Genomic DNA, 19,547 nt, shown 5'->3' with positions numbered 1-19,547 from the left:
CACACCTACCTTTGTTGCCTGCAGATGCCTCCTTGGCTGTCCCCAAACGGTATCAAACCAACACCCACGGGAAGCTGTAAGCATAGAGGACATGCCTGCACCCCATTGGACTTACCTGTGTGGGTTAAATCCGGGTTATTTGACAACCTATGGCGGTGATGGTTCTGCTCAGGCAGAGCAGTGCTGATGCTCCTCATAAAGCTGTCGCTGCTGTGAAGGTTCTAGGTGACATCACAAATCCCTATGGTTACATACACAACAAAGCTGGGTTGTTGTTGTTTACACTCTGCAAGGCCTGTGGAAGTCAGTGACATCATAGCACTGTAGTTCTGAGGGTTCTAGATGGATGCAACAATCTCCTGTTGCTTCTATGAAGGCCATAATAGACGACATCACCAAACAGCTCCATAGTCACATACACAGCAAAGGAGAGATGTTGTTTACACCTAGTGATGTCAGTGGTATTGAGTGACATCACAGCACAGTGCTAAGGCTCCTGGGCCTGGACACAGCAGCGGCTGCAATATCTCAACGGAGAATACGTTTATATATATGTGTGTGTGTGCGCGTATATATATATATATATATATATATATATATATATATATATATATATTTCTCCGCCGAAATCACTTTTAAACCCATTTCCACCTTTTTTTCCCTTCTCTTCCTCTTACTTTTTTTTCACGTTTTTTTACGTTTTTCTCCTTTTCGCCTCTTTTCTGGGCGTATTATTCTTCTTTTTCTTCTTTTTTTTCGTCTAATGCATACCCCATCAGTGCAGCAATGCTTATTCAATACCGCCAGCAGATGGAGACACTGGGGGATAATTTTCTAAGGATTTATACTGATTTTTCCTGTCTGAATTTGTCGCACAGAAAGTTGCAGGCCAAATATGTGTGACATTTCTGCGACTTTAGCTTCTAGAGCATTTTTACAACATTATACATAGGTGCTGAATACATAAAAAGCGACTGTTCAGCGACAGACAAGTCGCATCGGCTGAAAGTAGGCCAGAATGTCAGTCCATGTTGGAGCAGGTTTAGATACAGTCTAAAGTATAGATCTCAAAGTCTGTGCACAGAATTTAGCAAGGGCCTCGCACCTTCTGATGCATCAGGTAGGTGCACAATAGCATAGCCTAACCCTCTGTACTTTGGTCTATATTGATGCGGGACATAGACAGCCAGCTGATGACCAATCCATTAGTGCAATGGATGGCTGGAAGCATTTGTCTTTGCCTTTGCAATACCACAGAAGCAATGCATGGTCAATGTACAGCAATGACACACCTGTGTGAACAGCCAGGAGACCCCCCCCCCCATGTTATGTTACATAGTTACATAGTTAGTACGGTCGAAAAAAGACATATGTCCATCAAGTTCAACCAGGGAATTAAGGGGTAGGGGTGTGGCGCGATATTGGGGAAGGGATGAGATTTTATATTTCTTCATAAGCATTAATCTTATTTTGTCAATTAGGAACATTCAGCACCCACCCGCTATCAAGGCAGCTGCCTATCATGTCATGCCCTACCTGCACAGGTGTGCTGGCTACTCAAATGATCCAATTAAGGAGGCCATTTAGTCAGCAGCAGCAGAAGTCCTGTGCCTGGACGCTCCAACAGCGGCCAGACACAAGCAGAAGCAGCAGAAGCAGCAGCAGCAGCACCACCTTTTGTTTTTTGGCTGCAGCAGCAAGGCCCACAGGGCTGGCTAGCTGGCTAGCCAGCAAGCAGGTAGCAATGAAAGTAGGAATCTTTCTTTTTAACCCTGTAAGGGGGTGGTGCACTGTACCCGAAGATACTGCCATATCGGGTCAATGCATAGGGCGACGGAAGCAAGCTTCGAAATCGGCCCCCGTTCTCAAAAATCCATTTAATATATGGTCCCCAGATAGGGGACGTATCAGATATTAAACTGATAAGAACAGATTTTTTTTTTTTTTTTTTTTTTTTTTTTTTTTTTCCTCAGTTACAGACTATTGTTTGGACGATCATCAGGTCACCTACCAAGACTCGTCACTTAAAACAATATCTGAAAAAACATCATACGGAAAAAACTAACTAAGGGAACCGAGTGCCAAGAAAAAGTGACCAAACAACAAAACAAAAAAACATGTCAAAAACAATCACAGAAATTGGTCAAAAACTTACAGCTTTCTCCTTTACGTACTTCTTATAAATTTTTCCATCGTGTATGCATCCAGATTTTCTCCGCTTCTTCTTCACCAATTCTCTTTTTGTCCAGTAGAAAGATAGTAAAAATCCTTCCTAAAAACAATCTTTTCAATTCCCTCGGAGAAATAACAACATTTTTAAAAACAAGCAAATTGCGTGAGTCCCATAAAACCTCTTTAAAAACAGAAAAAAGAATCCAATTAGTACGTGTATCTTCCTTTTTACTAAGATCTTGACCAATAAAAACTTTCTCAAAAGAAAAACTGTTATATCCAGTGAGTTGGATTAAAAACTTCTTTAAAAACATAAAAAATTCTTTTGCATAAAAACAGTCCCAATAAAGGTGCACTAAGTCTTCTCTACCTCCACAACCCTCTCTTGGGCATCTGTCACTTATTCTCAAACCTCTTCCATTTAAAAAAGATCGGGTTGGGAGGCAGCCATGAAAGGACATCCAACTAACGTCTTTTTGTCTGTTTGATAGTCCAATAACTTTAAAAAACTTCCAAATCTTCACAGACTGAGCATTAGTGCAGAATGGTACTTCATATAATCTCTCATTTTTCCTTATTTCTTGTTCTATTTTCTTTTTATCAGGTTCACCTAAAGAGCTCAAACCAAATTGATTATTGAAAGACCTGAGGAGCACATAGAAGGTAGGTATCACATGTGCTATGGGTCTCCTCAAATCCCTCTCACACCAGCCCCATTTGGAAAACAACCATCCTGCAAGGTATTTACTCATGTCTGCCGCCCTATTATTGCACTGTATCAATTTAAAAATTAAAAGAAAATAGTGCACCTTTAAAAACAGATCAATGTTTGGAAAGTTATATCCGCCCAAATTCATACTCTTCATCACTTCTTCTCTTCTCATTTTCTCCATCTTAGACCCCCAGAAGAACACAAAAAGCTTCCTTGTGACTCTCCTAGTCCATAACTTCCCTGGAGGAAGCACCATAGCCGTATACAAGAGAAGCGGTAGGATTACAGACTTAATGATAAGAACTTTCCCTTTAAGTGACAAGTTCCTTAACCTCCAGAAGGATAGCTTCTTCTCAATTTTACTGTCCAAAGTCTCATAACTTTTCTTTCCTTTGAGGTCTTTATCAAATATCACTCCTAGCACTTCAATGTCTTCTTTTTCCTTAACACCATCCACTACTATATTCTCTTGGTTCCCAAAACTGCATAATTGGCACTTCCCCCAGTTCACATTCATCCCAGCCACACAACAAAAAATCCTCACATGCAAATTTACTCTGTTGAGATCTGCTTGGGATGTACAAGTAAAAACCACATCGTCCATATAACTTAAAACCTTTAACTTACTACCATCACTACCTGGAATAAAAACACCACTCACACATTTATCTTTCTGCACATTCTTCAACAGGCCCTCTATAACGCATATAAACAGAATTGGGGAGAGTGGGCATCCCTGTCTGACTCCAGACAAGACATTAAAAGCAGGCCCCACATGCCCATTTACTAAAATCTGACTTGTCACCCCATGATAAAAACTCATAATAACAGATAATAACTTTTCTGGAATACCTAAGTGTTTTAAAGCAATGAACATAAAATCATGTGCAACCTTATCATAAGCCTTTTCGAAATCTATGGACTCAACAAACAGTGCATTCTTGTTAAAGTTACTGTAATAAATAGAGTCTCTTAAAAGCAATAAATTATCTGTTATTTTTCTTTTCGGTACTGCACAAACTTGGTATTCTCCCACAAGGTGGTCCACTACATCACTCAGTCTATTAGCCACAATCTTAGCAATTATCTTGTAGTCACAATTTAATAAAGTTATAGGTCTCCAATTTTTAAGATCTCTGCCATCACCTTTTTTATGAATTAATGTTATGACCCCTTTCTTCATAGATTCAGCTAAAACACCTGAGTTAAAAACATATTGCACCACCCGTGTAAACTCTTTACTTAAAATATTCCAGAACGCGGAATAAAACTCAGCGGGGAGACCATCACAGCCTGGTGTCTTCCCTTTGGCCATCTTATCCAGGGCCTGCTTGATCTCTCCTTCACTAACATCATCAATCAAAAAATCTACTTTTTCAACAGGAACATTATTCTCCAAAATATTACAATAATCATTCATCTCCGTCTCACTGGCTCTGCTCTTATTACTAAAGAGTGTCTCATAAAATCTGCCAATCTCCTTCACCATCTCCTCTCCAAAAACTTCCCCCGTAGGGGTAAAAACAGATTTAAAAACACCTTTAGCATTAAAACATTTTTTAAAGAAATACCGTGTACACTGCTCATTTTCTTCTAGGTGCTGCACTTTAGACTTATATACAATATTCCTTCCCTTTTCCAACAACCTTTTTTTCATCTCCCCCTTCACCTTAACAATCTCATCCTCCACCTCCACACCAACACGTTTAAACTTATAGAGAGTCTCTAACCGGGATACAAGCCTTTCATCACTCCTCCTCTTCTCTTGTGCTCTCTTTATGCAAAACATCTTAAAGAAATTAGAAAACTCTCCTTTAGCCCATTCCCACCACACTAAGACATTACTAAAATCAGGTTGTTTAGAAACACAGGATAAAAACACATGATTAAAACCAGCCATTACTTCCTCATCTTCCAATAGACTTACATTTAATTTCCAGAGCCCCCTCCCAAAATGAAGGGACTCTGTGACACTTATCTCAGCCGACACCATCTTGTGGTCTGAGAAAGTTGACATCATTTGATTGCACCGGACCACCTTAATCCCATCAGAGACCAGGATGTAATCGATCCGGGATTTACAGCGGCCACTATCTGATATGTACGTATATCTTTCATCAGTGCTAACTATCAGTCCAACATCAGTAAAATGCAAGTCTTGAATAATTTGATTTAAAACATTGGAAGTAATATCAGTTCTAACCTCAGCAGAGCTCTCACGATCATTGACGGATCTAATGCAGTTAAAATCGCCAACAATAATAGTATCTTCACGACCAGGGATAAAAAACTTAAGGGACTCTAAAAAAGACAAACGTGCTTGTTTTTCTGCTGGAGCATACACATTAAAAATTCTCATCCTCTGGCCCAAAACCTCAAAAATTAAAACCATACAACGACCAGGTACTAAAGTTTGGCAATTTAAAACTTTAATGTCCCTGTTTCGCAATAAAATCCCAACACCTTCATTTTTGTTTTCTGCACATGTGGACCAGAAGGACTGCCCACACTTCCACTCATTTGCATAAGGTGCTGACTTTATTGCACACTCCTGTAAACATATCACATCACTTCTAACATTCTCAAGAATATCAAAAATTGCAGCTCTCCTAATTTCAGACTCAATACTTCTTACATTAATAGTTGTTACAACCAAAGTCATAATAACTAGGAAAAGAAAACCAAATGCTTTAAAATCCATCTTAACTTAGAAATTAACATTTTGGCCTTCAACTTTCCTATGTAAACTTGCAAAACAATCAGGCGACCCTATGTTAGAGTCCCTGTCTATTTCATTATCACTACCAAGAACAAGGGCTTCCTGATCCTGAGACCAGCTCCCTGTCTTACACCTTTTATTCACAACCTGCACATCCTCATCTTCCTCCTCCTCTTCTTCCTTACTGCGAGAAACTCTCTGACCAGGTGTTAGAGATCTCTGAGATGACCCAACAACTTCCATTCCCTCCTCCTCCCCCACAATTGGGTTTGGACATTCAATATCATCCATAGCCTCTTCACTAGAAAGAACATCACCATACACTGTCTCAATTTTCTCCACCACTTTCACTTTTTTTGCTTTTTTCTTTTTCACCAAGGTAAATTCACCTCCCACACCTGTCTCCTCACCAGTCACAGCAGTGGAAACACCCTCCTCCCCTGACCTCTCCTGAGTGCTAATGTGCTCCACTATCACAGAACTTTCCTCAGCCACCTGTGCCACATTAACACTCACACTCACACTCTCACCAACTCCAGGAACAAACCTCCCTCCCCCTTTTTCTCTTTGTTCTCCTCTATTCCCAGCTGCATCAGCATAACTTCTCTTCTTTTTATACCACATATCACAGCCTCTTGCCAAATGTTCCTCACTTCCACAGATATCACATGTCTTCTTCTCTGTACAGATACTTGCTTCATGACCAGTTTTCCCACAATTTCTGCAACATTCTCCTTTCTCAGAGCAATAATCCTGCACATGGCCATAGGCATGGCACTTTCTACAATATTGCAACTGGCCTTCATAAAAGCAGAAACCTCTCTCTCCTCCGATAGAAAACACCTGTGGTATGCTCTTCCTTCCATCTTGCATTCCTTCATCTTTTTTAAATTTTACAATAAACTTTCTCTTACAATTAAAGTACCCAAACTTGTTCTTAAGTCTTCCTATAAATTTCACTTCCTCGCAATACCGGAACAAAAAGTTTGTAACCATTTCATCAGAAACCTTAGGATTATACATGTGGACAATTACTACCTTTGTTGTATTCATAAATAACGGTTCCACTTTAATCTTCTTCATTATAGCAGGCTCACTTTTCCTCTTCATTTCTTCAAGATCCATATAGACTCTCTGGCAAATCTCAGAACCACAAAAAGTAATATCATAAATTCCTTGCCTAGGAAAATCCTGTATAGCCAATACATTCCATACCTGTAGGTAATCAAGCTTGCGAAGAATCTCCACAACGATTTGGTCAAGTCCGATCGTCCCCCGGTGCTCGCCAGGAACGTAGATCCGCACCGTGTCCTCAAGTCCACGCGCCTTCTCGCTCATTTTTGCAGGTAAAACCCACGATCGCAGCTCAGCAACAATCCAGGGCCCCCCGTAAAGAGGGCCCCGATCACCACTCCTTTCAACCCAAACCACGCACAGAAATCCACACGTGATCTTAGCCAAAAGGCCGAGAAGCGATAACCGTGAAAGGGGCGGGCCCAACAAGGTCCCCTTCATGGGCACTATCACTGCTTGCTGTCAGGGAGGCTGCCAGACAATTTTCCATGCACACTCTGGGCTGGGGGGCAGTCAACCACCAGTACACACAGCAGAACCTAAACCCATACCATTATTGCTAAGCAGCAAGACAGGGGCCCATTGCACTCCCACGGGGCCTTTTTAAATGCAATCCATAACCCGGATTTGCCAGGAACCCTTCTTACTCCTCCTACTTGCATGTGACACTGGGCTTAGGATCTGCATAGGAAACACACACACAAGCACACACCTACCTTTGTTGCCTGCAGATGCCTCCTTGGCTGTCCCCAAACGGTATCAAACCAACACCCACGGGAAGCTGTAAGCATAGAGGACATGCCTGCACCCCATTGGACTTACCTGTGTGGGTTAAATCCGGGTTATTTGACAACCTATGGCGGTGATGGTTCTGCTCAGGCAGAGCAGTGCTGATGCTCCTCATAAAGCTGTCGCTGCTGTGAAGGTTCTAGGTGACATCACAAATCCCTATGGTTACATACACAACAAAGCTGGGTTGTTGTTGTTTACACTCTGCAAGGCCTGTGGAAGTCAGTGACATCATAGCACTGTAGTTCTGAGGGTTCTAGATGGATGCAACAATCTCCTGTTGCTTCTATGAAGGCCATAATAGACGACATCACCAAACAGCTCCATAGTCACATACACAGCAAAGGAGAGATGTTGTTTACACCTAGTGATGTCAGTGGTATTGAGTGACATCACAGCACAGTGCTAAGGCTCCTGGGCCTGGACACAGCAGCGGCTGCAATATCTCAACGGAGAATACGTTTATATATATGTGTGTGTGTGCGCGTATATATATATATATATATATATATATATATATATATATATATTTCTCCGCCGAAATCACTTTTAAACCCATTTCCACCTTTTTTTCCCTTCTCTTCCTCTTACTTTTTTTTCACGTTTTTTTACGTTTTTCTCCTTTTCGCCTCTTTTCTGGGCGTATTATTCTTCTTTTTCTTCTTTTTTTTCGTCTAATGCATACCCCATCAGTGCAGCAATGCTTATTCAATACCGCCAGCAGATGGAGACACTGGGGGATAATTTTCTAAGGATTTATACTGATTTTTCCTGTCTGAATTTGTCGCACAGAAAGTTGCAGGCCAAATATGTGTGACATTTCTGCGACTTTAGCTTCTAGAGCATTTTTACAACATTATACATAGGTGCTGAATACATAAAAAGCGACTGTTCAGCGACAGACAAGTCGCATCGGCTGAAAGTAGGCCAGAATGTCAGTCCATGTTGGAGCAGGTTTAGATACAGTCTAAAGTATAGATCTCAAAGTCTGTGCACAGAATTTAGCAAGGGCCTCGCACCTTCTGATGCATCAGGTAGGTGCACAATAGCATAGCCTAACCCTCTGTACTTTGGTCTATATTGATGCGGGACATAGACAGCCAGCTGATGACCAATCCATTAGTGCAATGGATGGCTGGAAGCATTTGTCTTTGCCTTTGCAATACCACAGAAGCAATGCATGGTCAATGTACAGCAATGACACACCTGTGTGAACAGCCAGGAGACCCCCCCCCCCCATGTTATGTTACATAGTTACATAGTTAGTACGGTCGAAAAAAGACATATGTCCATCAAGTTCAACCAGGGAATTAAGGGGTAGGGGTGTGGCGCGATATTGGGGAAGGGATGAGATTTTATATTTCTTCATAAGCATTAATCTTATTTTGTCAATTAGGAACATTCAGCACCCACCCGCTATCAAGGCAGCTGCCTATCATGTCATGCCCTACCTGCACAGGTGTGCTGGCTACTCAAATGATCCAATTAAGGAGGCCATTTAGTCAGCAGCAGCAGAAGTCCTGTGCCTGGACGCTCCAACAGCGGCCAGACACAAGCAGAAGCAGCAGAAGCAGCAGCAGCAGCACCACCTTTTGTTTTTTGGCTGCAGCAGCAAGGCCCACAGGGCTGGCTAGCTGGCTAGCCAGCAAGCAGGTAGCAATGAAAGTAGGAATCTTTCTTTTTAACCCTGTAAGGGGGTGGTGCACTGTACCCGAAGATACTGCCATATCGGGTCAATGCATAGGGCGACGGAAGCAAGCTTCGAAATCGGCCCCCGTTCTCAAAAATCCATTTAATATATGGTCCCCACATAGGGGACGTATCAGATATTAAACTGATAAGAACAGATACTACACTTGATCTTAGCCAAAAGGCCGAGAAGCGATAACCGTGAAAGGGGCGGGCCCAACAAGGTCCCCTTCATGGGCACTATCACTGCTTGCTGTCAGGGAGGCTGCCAGACAATTTTCCATGCACACTCTGGGCTGGGGGGCAGTCAACCACCAGTACACACAGCAGAACCTAAACCCATACCATTATTGCTAAGCAGCAAGACAGGGGCCCATTGCACTCCCACGGGGCCTTTTTAAATGCAATCCATAACCCGGATTTGCCAGGAACCCTTCTTACTCCTCCTACTTGCATGTGACACTGGGCTTAGGATCTGCATAGGAAACACACACACAAGCACACACCTACCTTTGTTGCCTGCAGATGCCTCCTTGGCTGTCCCCAAACGGTATCAAACCAACACCCACGGGAAGCTGTAAGCATAGAGGACATGCCTGCACCCCATTGGACTTACCTGTGTGGGTTAAATCCGGGTTATTTGACAACCTATGGCGGTGATGGTTCTGCTCAGGCAGAGCAGTGCTGATGCTCCTCATAAAGCTGTCGCTGCTGTGAAGGTTCTAGGTGACATCACAAATCCCTATGGTTACATACACAACAAAGCTGGGTTGTTGTTGTTTACACTCTGCAAGGCCTGTGGAAGTCAGTGACATCATAGCACTGTAGTTCTGAGGGTTCTAGATGGATGCAACAATCTCCTGTTGCTTCTATGAAGGCCATAATAGACGACATCACCAAACAGCTCCATAGTCACATACACAGCAAAGGAGAGATGTTGTTTACACCTAGTGATGTCAGTGGTATTGAGTGACATCACAGCACAGTGCTAAGGCTCCTGGGCCTGGACACAGCAGCGGCTGCAATATCTCAACGGAGAATACGTTTATATATATGTGTGTGTGTGCGCGTATATATATATATATATATATATATATATATTTCTCCGCCGAAATCACTTTTAAACCCATTTCCACCTTTTTTTCCCTTCTCTTCCTCTTACTTTTTTTTCACGTTTTTTTACGTTTTTCTCCTTTTCGCCTCTTTTCTGGGCGTATTATTCTTCTTTTTCTTCTTTTTTTTCGTCTAATGCATACCCCATCAGTGCAGCAATGCTTATTCAATACCGCCAGCAGATGGAGACACTGGGGGATAATTTTCTAAGGATTTATACTGATTTTTCCTGTCTGAATTTGTCGCACAGAAAGTTGCAGGCCAAATATGTGTGACATTTCTGCGACTTTAGCTTCTAGAGCATTTTTACAACATTATACATAGGTGCTGAATACATAAAAAGCGACTGTTCAGCGACAGACAAGTCGCATCGGCTGAAAGTAGGCCAGAATGTCAGTCCATGTTGGAGCAGGTTTAGATACAGTCTAAAGTATAGATCTCAAAGTCTGTGCACAGAATTTAGCAAGGGCCTTGCACCTTCTGATGCATCAGGTAGGTGCACAATAGCATAGCCTAACCCTCTGTACTTTGGTCTATATTGATGCGGGACATAGACAGCCAGCTGATGACCAATCCATTAGTGCAATGGATGGCTGGAAGCATTTGTCTTTGCCTTTGCAATACCACAGAAGCAATGCATGGTCAATGTACAGCAATGACACACCTGTGTGAACAGCCAGGAGACCCCCCCCCCCCCATGTTATGTTACATAGTTACATAGTTAGTACGGTCGAAAAAAGACATATGTCCATCAAGTTCAACCAGGGAATTAAGGGGTAGGGGTGTGGCGCGATATTGGGGAAGGGATGAGATTTTATATTTCTTCATAAGCATTAATCTTATTTTGTCAATTAGGAACATTCAGCACCCACCCGCTATCAAGGCAGCTGCCTATCATGTCATGCCCTACCTGCACAGGTGTGCTGGCTACTCAAATGATCCAATTAAGGAGGCCATTTAGTCAGCAGCAGCAGAAGTCCTGTGCCTGGACGCTCCAACAGCGGCCAGACACAAGCAGAAGCAGCAGAAGCAGCAGCAGCAGCACCACCTTTTGTTTTTTGGCTGCAGCAGCAAGGCCCACAGGGCTGGCTAGCTGGCTAGCCAGCAAGCAGGTAGCAATGAAAGTAGGAATCTTTCTTTTTAACCCTGTAAGGGGGTGGTGCACTGTACCCGAAGATACTGCCATATCGGGTCAATGCATAGGGCGACGGAAGCAAGCTTCGAAATCGGCCCCCGTTCTCAAAAATCCATTTAATATATGGTCCCCAGATAGGGGACGTATCAGATATTAAACTGATAAGAACAGATACTACACTTGATCTTAGCCAAAAGGCCGAGAAGCGATAACCGTGAAAGGGGCGGGCCCAACAAGGTCCCCTTCATGGGCACTATCACTGCTTGCTGTCAGGGAGGCTGCCAGACAATTTTCCATGCACACTCTGGGCTGGGGGGCAGTCAACCACCAGTACACACAGCAGAACCTAAACCCATACCATTATTGCTAAGCAGCAAGACAGGGGCCCATTGCACTCCCACGGGGCCTTTTTAAATGCAATCCATAACCCGGATTTGCCAGGAACCCTTCTTACTCCTCCTACTTGCATGTGACACTGGGCTTAGGATCTGCATAGGAAACACACACACAAGCACACACCTACCTTTGTTGCCTGCAGATGCCTCCTTGGCTGTCCCCAAACGGTATCAAACCAACACCCACGGGAAGCTGTAAGCATAGAGGACATGCCTGCACCCCATTGGACTTACCTGTGTGGGTTAAATCCGGGTTATTTGACAACCTATGGCGGTGATGGTTCTGCTCAGGCAGAGCAGTGCTGATGCTCCTCATAAAGCTGTCGCTGCTGTGAAGGTTCTAGGTGACATCACAAATCCCTATGGTTACATACACAACAAAGCTGGGTTGTTGTTGTTTACACTCTGCAAGGCCTGTGGAAGTCAGTGACATCATAGCACTGTAGTTCTGAGGGTTCTAGATGGATGCAACAATCTCCTGTTGCTTCTATGAAGGCCATAATAGACGACATCACCAAACAGCTCCATAGTCACATACACAGCAAAGGAGAGATGTTGTTTACACCTAGTGATGTCAGTGGTATTGAGTGACATCACAGCACAGTGCTAAGGCTCCTGGGCCTGGACACAGCAGCGGCTGCAATATCTCAACGGAGAATACGTTTATATATATGTGTGTGTGTGCGCGTATATATATATATATATATATATATATATATATATATATATATATTTCTCCGCCGAAATCACTTTTAAACCCATTTCCACCTTTTTTTCCCTTCTCTTCCTCTTACTTTTTTTTCACGTTTTTTTACGTTTTTCTCCTTTTCGCCTCTTTTCTGGGCGTATTATTCTTCTTTTTCTTCTTTTTTTTCGTCTAATGCATACCCCATCAGTGCAGCAATGCTTATTCAATACCGCCAGCAGATGGAGACACTGGGGGATAATTTTCTAAGGATTTATACTGATTTTTCCTGTCTGAATTTGTCGCACAGAAAGTTGCAGGCCAAATATGTGTGACATTTCTGCGACTTTAGCTTCTAGAGCATTTTTACAACATTATACATAGGTGCTGAATACATAAAAAGCGACTGTTCAGCGACAGACAAGTCGCATCGGCTGAAAGTAGGCCAGAATGTCAGTCCATGTTGGAGCAGGTTTAGATACAGTCTAAAGTATAGATCTCAAAGTCTGTGCACAGAATTTAGCAAGGGCCTCGCACCTTCTGATGCATCAGGTAGGTGCACAATAGCATAGCCTAACCCTCTGTACTTTGGTCTATATTGATGCGGGACATAGACAGCCAGCTGATGACCAATCCATTAGTGCAATGGATGGCTGGAAGCATTTGTCTTTGCCTTTGCAATACCACAGAAGCAATGCATGGTCAATGTACAGCAATGACACACCTGTGTGAACAGCCAGGAGACCCCCCCCCCCCATGTTATGTTACATAGTTACATAGTTAGTACGGTCGAAAAAAGACATATGTCCATCAAGTTCAACCAGGGAATTAAGGGGTAGGGGTGTGGCGCGATATTGGGGAAGGGATGAGATTTTATATTTCTTCATAAGCATTAATCTTATTTTGTCAATTAGGAACATTCAGCACCCACCCGCTATCAAGGCAGCTGCCTATCATGTCATGCCCTACCTGCACAGGTGTGCTGGCTACTCAAATGATCCAATTAAGGAGGCCATTTAGTCAGCAGCAGCAGAAGTCCTGTGCCTGGACGCTCCAACAGCGGCCAGACACAAGCAGAAGCAGCAGAAGCAGCAGCAGCAGCACCACCTTTTGTTTTTTGGCTGCAGCAGCAAGGCCCACAGGGCTGGCTAGCTGGCTAGCCAGCAAGCAGGTAGCAATGAAAGTAGGAATCTTTCTTTTTAACCCTGTAAGGGGGTGGTGCACTGTACCCGAAGATACTGCCATATCGGGTCAATGCATAGGGCGACGGAAGCAAGCTTCGAAATCGGCCCCCGTTCTCAAAAATCCATTTAATATATGGTCCCCAGATAGGGGACGTATCAGATATTAAACTGATAAGAACAGATACTACACTTGATCTTAGCCAAAAGGCCGAGAAGCGATAACCGTGAAAGGGGCGGGCCCAACAAGGTCCCCTTCATGGGCACTATCACTGCTTGCTGTCAGGGAGGCTGCCAGACAATTTTCCATGCACACTCTGGGCTGGGGGGCAGTCAACCACCAGTACACACAGCAGAACCTAAACCCATACCATTATTGCTAAGCAGCAAGACAGGGGCCCATTGCACTCCCACGGGGCCTTTTTAAATGCAATCCATAACCCGGATTTGCCAGGAACCCTTCTTACTCCTCCTACTTGCATGTGACACTGGGCTTAGGATCTGCATAGGAAACACACACACAAGCACACACCTACCTTTGTTGCCTGCAGATGCCTCCTTGGCTGTCCCCAAACGGTATCAAACCAACACCCACGGGAAGCTGTAAGCATAGAGGACATGCCTGCACCCCATTGGACTTACCTGTGTGGGTTAAATCCGGGTTATTTGACAACCTATGGCGGTGATGGTTCTGCTCAGGCAGAGCAGTGCTGATGCTCCTCATAAAGCTGTCGCTGCTGTGAAGGTTCTAGGTGACATCACAAATCCCTATGGTTACATACACAACAAAGCTGGGTTGTTGTTGTTTACACTCTGCAAGGCCTGTGGAAGTCAGTGACATCATAGCACTGTAGTTCTGAGGGTTCTAGATGGATGCAACAATCTCCTGTTGCTTCTATGAAGGCCATAATAGACGACATCACCAAACAGCTCCATAGTCACATACACAGCAAAGGAGAGATGTTGTTTACACCTAGTGATGTCAGTGGTATTGAGTGACATCACAGCACAGTGCTAAGGCTCCTGGGCCTGGACACAGCAGCGGCTGCAATATCTCAACGGAGAATACGTTTATATATATGTGTGTGTGTGCGCGTATATATATATATATATATATATATATATATATATATATATATTTCTCCGCCGAAATCACTTTTAAACCCATTTCCACCTTTTTTTCCCTTCTCTTCCTCTTACTTTTTTTTCACGTTTTTTTACGTTTTTCTCCTTTTCGCCTCTTTTCTGGGCGTATTATTCTTCTTTTTCTTCTTTTTTTTCGTCTAATGCATACCCCATCAGTGCAGCAATGCTTATTCAATACCGCCAGCAGATGGAGACACTGGGGGATAATTTTCTAAGGATTTATACTGATTTTTCCTGTCTGAATTTGTCGCACAGAAAGTTGCAGGCCAAATATGTGTGACATTTCTGCGACTTTAGCTTCTAGAGCATTTTTACAACATTATACATAGGTGCTGAATACATAAAAAGCGACTGTTCAGCGACAGACAAGTCGCATCGGCTGAAAGTAGGCCAGAATGTCAGTCCATGTTGGAGCAGGTTTAGATACAGTCTAAAGTATAGATCTCAAAGTCTGTGCACAGAATTTAGCAAGGGCCTTGCACCTTCTGATGCATCAGGTAGGTGCACAATAGCATAGCCTAACCCTCTGTACTTTGGTCTATATTGATGCGGGACATAGACAGCCAGCTGATGACCAATCCATTAGTGCAATGGATGGCTGGAAGCATTTGTCTTTGCCTTTGCAATACCACAGAAGCAATGCATGGTCAATGTACAGCAATGACACACCTGTGTGAACAGCCAGGAGACCCCCCCCCCCCCATGTTATGTTACATAGTTACATAGTTAGTACGGTCGAAAAAAGACATATGTCCATCAAGTTCAACCAGGGAATTAAGGGGTAGGGGTGTGGCGCGATATTGGGGAAGGGATGAGATTTTATATTTCTTCATAAGCATTAATCTTATTTTGTCAATTAGGAACATTCAGCACCCACCCGCTATCAAGGCAGCTGCCTATCATGTCATGCCCTACCTGCACAGGTGTGCTGGCTACTCAAATGATCCAATTAAGGAGGCCATTTAGTCAGCAGCAGCAGAAGTCCTGTGCCTGGACGCTCCAACAGCGGCCAGACACAAGCAGAAGCAGCAGAAGCAGCAGCAGCAGCACCACCTTTTGTTTTTTGGCTGCAGCAGCAAGGCCCACAGGGCTGGCTAGCTGGCTAGCCAGCAAGCAGGTAGCAATGAAAGTAGGAATCTTTCTTTTTAACCCTGTAAGGGGGTGGTGCACTGTACCCGAAGATACTGCCATATCGGGTCAATGCATAGGGCGACGGAAGCAAGCTTCGAAATCGGCCCCCGTTCTCAAAAATCCATTTAATATATGGTCCCCAGATAGGGGACGTATCAGATATTAAACTGATAAGAACAGATACTACACTTGATCTTAGCCAAAAGGCCGAGAAGCGATAACCGTGAAAGGGGCGGGCCCAACAAGGTCCCCTTCATGGGCACTATCACTGCTTGCTGTCAGGGAGGCTGCCAGACAATTTTCCATGCACACTCTGGGCTGGGGGGCAGTCAACCACCAGTACACACAGCAGAACCTAAACCCATACCATTATTGCTAAGCAGCAAGACAGGGGCCCATTGCACTCCCACGGGGCCTTTTTAAATGCAATCCATAACCCGGATTTGCCAGGAACCCTTCTTACTCCTCCTACTTGCATGTGACACTGGGCTTAGGATCTGCATAGGAAACACACACACAAGCACACACCTACCTTTGTTGCCTGCAGATGCCTCCTTGGCTGTCCCCAAACGGTATCAAACCAACACCCACGGGAAGCTGTAAGCATAGAGGACATGCCTGCACCCCATTGGACTTACCTGTGTGGGTTAAATCCGGGTTATTTGACAACCTATGGCGGTGATGGTTCTGCTCAGGCAGAGCAGTGCTGATGCTCCTCATAAAGCTGTCGCTGCTGTGAAGGTTCTAGGTGACATCACAAATCCCTATGGTTACATACACAACAAAGCTGGGTTGTTGTTGTTTACACTCTGCAAGGCCTGTGGAAGTCAGTGACATCATAGCACTGTAGTTCTGAGGGTTCTAGATGGATGCAACAATCTCCTGTTGCTTCTATGAAGGCCATAATAGACGACATCACCAAACAGCTCCATAGTCACATACACAGCAAAGGAGAGATGTTGTTTACACCTAGTGATGTCAGTGGTATTGAGTGACATCACAGCACAGTGCTAAGGCTCCTGGGCCTGGACACAGCAGCGGCTGCAATATCTCAACGGAGAATACGTTTATATATATGTGTGTGTGTGCGCGTATATATATATATATATATATATATATATATATATATATATATTTCTCCGCCGAAATCACTTTTAAACCCATTTCCACCTTTTTTTCCCTTCTCTTCCTCTTACTTTTTTTTCACGTTTTTTTACGTTTTTCTCCTTTTCGCCTCTTTTCTGGGCGTATTATTCTTCTTTTTCTTCTTTTTTTTCGTCTAATGCATACCCCATCAGTGCAGCAATGCTTATTCAATACCGCCAGCAGATGGAGACACTGGGGGATAATTTTCTAAGGATTTATACTGATTTTTCCTGTCTGAATTTGTCGCACAGAAAGTTGCAGGCCAAATATGTGTGACATTTCTGCGACTTTAGCTTCTAGAGCATTTTTACAACATTATACATAGGTGCTGAATACATAAAAAGCGACTGTTCAGCGACAGACAAGTCGCATCGGCTGAAAGTAGGCCAGAATGTCAGTCCATGTTGGAGCAGGTTTAGATACAGTCTAAAGTATAGATCTCAAAGTCTGTGCACAGAATTTAGCAAGGGCCTTGCACCTTCTGATGCATCAGGTAGGTGCACAATAGCATAGCCTAACCCTCTGTACTTTGGTCTATATTGATGCGGGACATAGACAGCCAGCTGATGACCAATCCATTAGTGCAATGGATGGCTGGAAGCATTTGTCTTTGCCTTTGCAATACCACAGAAGCAATGCATGGTCAATGTACAGCAATGACACACCTGTGTGAACAGCCAGGAGACCCCCCCCCCCCATGTTATGTTACATAGTTACATAGTTAGTACGGTCGAAAAAAGACATATGTCCATCAAGTTCAACCAGGGAATTAAGGGGTAGGGGTGTGGCGCGATATTGGGGAAGGGATGAGATTTTATATTTCTTCATAAGCATTAATCTTATTTTGTCAATTAGGAACATTCAGCACCCACCCGCTATCAAGGCAGCTGCCTATCATGTCATGCCCTACCTGCACAGGTGTGCTGGCTACTCAAATGATCCAATTAAGGAGGCCATTTAGTCAGCAGCAGCAGAAGTCCTGTGCCTGGACGCTCCAACAGCGGCCAGACACAAGCAGAAGCAGCAGAAGCAGCAGCAGCAGCACCACCTTTTGTTTTTTGGCTGCAGCAGCAAGGCCCACAGGGCTGGCTAGCTGGCTAGCCAGCAAGCAGGTAGCAATGAAAGTAGGAATCTTTCTTTTTAACCCTGTAAGGGGGTGGTGCACTGTACCCGAAGATACTGCCATATCGGGTCAATGCATAGGGCGACGGAAGCAAGCTTCGAAATCGGCCCCCGTTCTCAAAAATCCATTTAATATATGGTCCCCAGATAGGGGACGTATCAGATATTAAACTGATAAGAACAGATACTACACTTGATCTTAGCCAAAAGGCCGAGAAGCGATAACCGTGAAAGGGGCGGGCCCAACAAGGTCCCCTTCATGGGCACTATCACTGCTTGCTGTCAGGGAGGCTGCCAGACAATTTTCCATGCACACTCTGGGCTGGGGGGCAGTCAACCACCAGTACACACAGCAGAACCTAAACCCATACCATTATTGCTAAGCAGCAAGACAGGGGCCCATTGCACTCCCACGGGGCCTTTTTAAATGCAATCCATAACCCGGATTTGCCAGGAACCCTTCTTACTCCTCCTACTTGCATGTGACACTGGGCTTAGGATCTGCATAGGAAACACACACACAAGCACACACCTACCTTTGTTGCCTGCAGATGCCTCCTTGGCTGTCCCCAAACGGTATCAAACCAACACCCACGGGAAGCTGTAAGCATAGAGGACATGCCTGCACCCCATTGGACTTACCTGTGTGGGTTAAATCCGGGTTATTTGACAACCTATGGCGGTGATGGTTCTGCTCAGGCAGAGCAGTGCTGATGCTCCTCATAAAGCTGTCGCTGCTGTGAAGGTTCTAGGTGACATCACAAATCCCTATGGTTACATACACAACAAAGCTGGGTTGTTGTTGTTTACACTCTGCAAGGCCTGTGGAAGTCAGTGACATCATAGCACTGTAGTTCTGAGGGTTCTAGATGGATGCAACAATCTCCTGTTGCTTCTATGAAGGCCATAATAGACGACATCACCAAACAGCTCCATAGTCACATACACAGCAAAGGAGAGATGTTGTTTACACCTAGTGATGTCAGTGGTATTGAGTGACATCACAGCACAGTGCTAAGGCTCCTGGGCCTGGACACAGCAGCGGCTGCAATATCTCAACGGAGAATACGTTTATATATATGTGTGTGTGTGCGCGTATATATATATATATATATATATATATATATATATATATATATATATATATATATTTCTCCGCCGAAATCACTTTTAAACCCATTTCCACCTTTTTTTCCCTTCTCTTCCTCTTACTTTTTTTTCACGTTTTTTTACGTTTTTCTCCTTTTCGCCTCTTTTCTGGGCGTATTATTCTTCTTTTTCTTCTTTTTTTTTCGTCTAATGCATACCCCATCAGTGCAGCAATGCTTATTCAATACC

At 43.9% G+C, this 19,547-nt stretch overlaps 5 non-coding genes and 1 pseudogene across 5 annotated transcripts; all 6 read right to left on the bottom strand.

Annotated features, from left to right (window-relative positions):
* Nucleotides 1-1,780: 1,780 nt before the first annotated feature.
* LOC130307498 (U2 spliceosomal RNA) lies at nucleotides 1,781-1,984 on the bottom strand (annotated as a pseudogene).
* Nucleotides 1,985-9,161: 7,177 nt separating this feature from the next.
* Nucleotides 9,162-9,352, bottom strand: LOC130307491 (U2 spliceosomal RNA). Its single transcript, XR_008856669.1, has one exon. It is a non-coding gene; the product is annotated as a U2 spliceosomal RNA (small nuclear RNA).
* A 2,070-nt stretch (nucleotides 9,353-11,422) lies between these two features.
* On the bottom strand, nucleotides 11,423-11,613 carry LOC130307480 (U2 spliceosomal RNA). The gene has a single exon (XR_008856658.1). It is a non-coding gene; the product is annotated as a U2 spliceosomal RNA (small nuclear RNA).
* Nucleotides 11,614-13,696: 2,083 nt separating this feature from the next.
* Nucleotides 13,697-13,887, bottom strand: LOC130307479 (U2 spliceosomal RNA). Its single transcript, XR_008856656.1, has one exon. It is a non-coding gene; the product is annotated as a U2 spliceosomal RNA (small nuclear RNA).
* A 2,082-nt stretch (nucleotides 13,888-15,969) lies between these two features.
* On the bottom strand, nucleotides 15,970-16,160 carry LOC130307478 (U2 spliceosomal RNA). Its single transcript, XR_008856655.1, has one exon. It is a non-coding gene; the product is annotated as a U2 spliceosomal RNA (small nuclear RNA).
* A 2,081-nt stretch (nucleotides 16,161-18,241) lies between these two features.
* Nucleotides 18,242-18,432, bottom strand: LOC130307477 (U2 spliceosomal RNA). The gene has a single exon (XR_008856654.1). It is a non-coding gene; the product is annotated as a U2 spliceosomal RNA (small nuclear RNA).
* Between the last annotated feature and the right edge of the window lie 1,115 nt (nucleotides 18,433-19,547).

Source organism: Hyla sarda, unplaced genomic scaffold, assembly GCF_029499605.1.
Source record: "Hyla sarda isolate aHylSar1 unplaced genomic scaffold, aHylSar1.hap1 scaffold_1426, whole genome shotgun sequence".
NCBI lineage: Eukaryota > Metazoa > Chordata > Amphibia > Anura > Hylidae > Hyla > Hyla sarda.
Note: the sequence above shows the minus strand (reverse complement) of the source record. Positions and strands in the feature narration are given on the sequence as shown.